At 42.4% G+C, this 3,932-nt stretch overlaps 1 pseudogene; it reads left to right on the top strand.

Annotated features, from left to right (window-relative positions):
• Nucleotides 1–2,155: 2,155 nt before the first annotated feature.
• LOC143436465 (sentrin-specific protease 2 pseudogene) lies at nucleotides 2,156–3,584 on the top strand (annotated as a pseudogene).
• The last annotated feature ends 348 nt before the right edge of the window (nucleotides 3,585–3,932 follow it).

The raw sequence follows: 3,932 nt of genomic DNA, 5'->3' as shown, positions 1-3,932 counted from the left end.
CATTCAACATCTCACACTAAATTAACTCAATACGAATCAAGTTTTGAAATAATTTTAGGGAAATAGTGCTATTGCCAAATATGCCAATTATTTGAAAATTTAGGGAAAATAGACAAACTCTTAGAAAATATAGGCTACCAAATGCAAATAGAGGGGAAATGGAGCATTTATATAGTTACTAGAGAGTAAATAAGAAGTTACAATGTCTCACCCAAAAGAAAGCAGCAGAAACAGGGTATTTTTCTAGAAAGTTCTGCCATATATCCAAGAAACATGGATTCATTAGGAAAATAGCTCATTGGTAAAGCCTGTGTGAGACTCTGAGTTCATTCCTATTGGCAATTTTTTTTACAAGCCTAACACAATAAATTTATCCTCTAAACATAATGTTCACCATCACAAAGGCTGCCCTGTTGTGTTAATGGGCAATGTAAGAGCAATGTGGCAATTTGAAATATTTTTTTCTTAGTATGGGAACAAATCTCTCCAAGGTGTAATTAGAAAGAAGAGAAAGAAGCTTGGTGCAAACAAAATGACCCCTGGGGAAATTACAATCACAAGAAATTCAAACCTTTTACAGAAAAAAATATATATTTTTCCTTACAGTAAAACATTGGTATAAATATATTTGCACAATTTGTTAATATTTTCAGTGTAAAAAAAAACCAATATGTGTCTCAGCTCTTTTCTCACAGTTTTGAAAAAGCATCTCTATACTTTTGAAAGTAGGTCAAAGAGCTGCTCAAGGGGCCAGAGTTGGATCAGTGGTTAAAGTGCTTGCTGTTTAATCATGGCTGGAGTTCAGATCTCAGGACACATTGAAAACACACACCTCTGTAACTGCAGCTATAGTTGAATTCTTCCTATTGGTTTCTAGGGAGGAGTTCAGGGCGTGTGTTACTGCTAGGATTGTAACTGAAGTAGTGATGTACAGAAAGATGGGTCCTACTGACAATGGTGAGATTTTATTTATTCTCTTAGGGCAATGTACTGACCCTTGGTGAACTGGTACCAGTTTCACAAATTTCCTCCAATATTGAAACACTGAATCATTCCACCCTTCATTCACTCTGAAGGAAAGCTCCTCAGGAGGGAATGCAACTCGAAATGGCTCAAAATGGTCCCTGAAACTGATCAGATTCACTAGGCTCCTTGGCTTCCAGAGAGCAATAAAAGCTGAGAGTCCCTCTCAGATGAAAGTAAGGTGAGCAGCAAAGAAGACTCTCCAAAGACCCAACCTCATACAAGCTGTCTGGAACAAGTTTAGACCAACTGAAGCACCTGGAAAGGACATTCTCCAGCCTGCTAAGCCATCTACAGGCTGTGCAGTTTCTCCAGGCTCCCAGCTTTTTGAGCTGTCACCCATGCTGGGTGGGCTTTGGTGGGCAGCTGTCTGTGAGTCATTTCTGCTCCTGCAAACAACCCCTCACCCATATTCCTATAAATAGCCCCAATAAAACTTATTGGTTCAACAAACAGGACTTTGGTGGTATGTGCATTTGGTCTGTCCTGGGTTCCTTGTCCAAGGAAGAAAAAAGGTTTGTCACACAACAGTACCTACTAGGTTTTATAACTGTAAAATTCTATTTATTCTTTGTAATTAGCAAGCATATTGTGAGAAGATATTTGGAAGGGCACTCGTATTCTGTTTTCTATAATTGACCCTGATGGGACAGTTTCCTAAAAGACAAATGTACTAGTCAGGACCAGCTGATCTATGTTGAGATGATTTAGGTAACCCTGTGCTCTGCCAGGGAACTGAGATAATGTAACAATTCATTCAAACTTCCCACTCGGGCAAGGGAGCACTCTGAAATCCTGGACCAAGTTTGGATTGGGGAGGCCTTTCACCACCCAGAAACGTTGATTTGCATTCTTTCAGGTGACATCATAACCAGCTATGGAACCTTGAAGGCTGTGACTAGGGGCAACCCCTGAATTAGCCATCATTCGTGAGGTTTCCTCCGAGGAGTTAGAGGCTAGGTTTAGGCCTGGTGTCTTAATAGTGCTTTACTAGTACGATTAGTCCGATTTAGAAATTTCGGGTAGCTGGTTACAGCGCAGTGCCCTAGAAGGATACTTCTGTGGAAGTATCTCAGAACTCCCAGAGTGGACCCTGCTGAACTGCCAACATCTGACTACCAAGCAGTTCTCCATGTGGCAATCGAAACAGCCTGGGGTGGAGGTGAAGCCCGAAGCTTAAAGAAAAGCTCAAAAACGAAAGTGTCAGGATAGCAGTGGGAAAGAGACAGATTCTGAAGGTTTGGGACAAAGTCCAAAAACCAAATGCAAGGATGGAACCAAAATGCTATTTAAAGAACCCGGAAAGGCTTGGAAGAAGACCCCTCAGAAGCAACAAGACCTCGAGCTTGAGAAACACCAGCCAGGCAAGGGTCAGGTACAGAAACCCCAGAAAGAGAGTCCAAGACAACAAAAACACATAGAGGGTACCAAAGGGCCTCCAGAGCAGGCTGTACCTGAGGGGAAGCCTGCTGATGCTCGCAAGGGTCGCAAGCGCCCTACTCCACCATAGAGGAAAAGGAACAAAGGCCCCCAAAGCACGGAACAAAGCATGGAAGGTTGTCACAGAAGAGAGATCCAGAGAGAGGGGGGAGGTGTTCAGAGGAGACATCCATTACACAAAAGAAAGATGGTGTAAACCATGGGGGAAGAGGGGGGAACAGCTGGGAGCCTGACTAACTGGGCACACCAGCTCTAACCATCATGGATAGTGGCAGAGGTGACAGGTTACTCACCAACAAGATGGCAGTACTTGCGGCAGAGGAAAAGCCTCTCACAAACCTAGAAAAGGGCAGAGAATTGGATCAAAATTTTCATGTTACAGAGGACATGGAAAAGGAAATTAGGAGTGCCCTGGGTCCAGGACCCCAAGAGGAAATCCTAAGTAGGGGATTCAAATTGCAAATCACACGAAGCGATATCCAGACCCTCAAGAACGGTCAGTGGCTCAATGATGAGATCATCAATTTTTATATGAACCTTCTGGTTGAGAGAAACGAACACCAAGGCTACCCCGCTCTTCATGTGTTTAGCACTTTCTTTTACCCCAAGCTAACGCAGAGCGGTTACTCTTCTGTCAAAAGATGGACTGGAACAATTAATCTCTTTGACAAAGAAATGATCCTGGTGCCTATTCACCAGAGGGTACATTGGAGCCTGGTGGTGATCGATTTGAGAAAACGAAGTATCGTATACCTGGATTCCTTGGGACAGAAAGGGAAAACTATCTGTGAGACCATCTTCCAGTATTTACAAAACGAGAGCAAGACTCGAAGGAACATCGAGCTGGACCCTCTGGAGTGGAAACTATACAGCATGTCCGCAGAGGAGATTCCTCAGCAACTGAATGGGAGTGACTGTGGCATGTTCGTCTGTAAATATGCAGATTATATCGCTAGAGACCAACCTGTCACCTTCTCTCAGCAGCACATGCCCATCTTCAGGAAGAGGATGGTATGGGAAATCCTGCACAGTCACTTACTGTAACAACACCCACCTGACTGCTGTGGTCACCAGTGGTCCCTGTACTTTTCTACCATCCTAACTTGGGATATCCGACTGCTGCCCTAATGCCACCTCTAGGATGCATGCAACGACTGCAGGCTTAGACACTGCTGCTGTCCAGCCCACAGGAGACCATGAGCAATACTGTGCAATACTGTTGGATTTTTTAACTGCTGGTTTTTTTTTGTTTTATTTTGTCTTATTTTGTTGTGTTGTGTTTTTTATTTGTGTTTGTTTTTTGTTTGGGTTTTATTTTTTGATTTTTGTTTTCTAGTTTGTGTTTTGTTTTTGTTGTTTTTTCTTTATTTTGTTTTTAGTTATTGCTTTTTGTTTGTTTTTTTGTTTTGTTTGGGTTTTGTTTTTTGTTGTCTTGTTTTTGGTTTCTGTTATTGCTGTTTGTGTTTGTT

This window comes from Arvicanthis niloticus, chromosome 22, assembly GCF_011762505.2.
Source record: "Arvicanthis niloticus isolate mArvNil1 chromosome 22, mArvNil1.pat.X, whole genome shotgun sequence".
In the NCBI taxonomy this organism is placed as follows: Eukaryota; Metazoa; Chordata; class Mammalia; order Rodentia; family Muridae; genus Arvicanthis; species Arvicanthis niloticus.
This window is presented reverse-complemented; position numbering and strand designations above follow the sequence as displayed.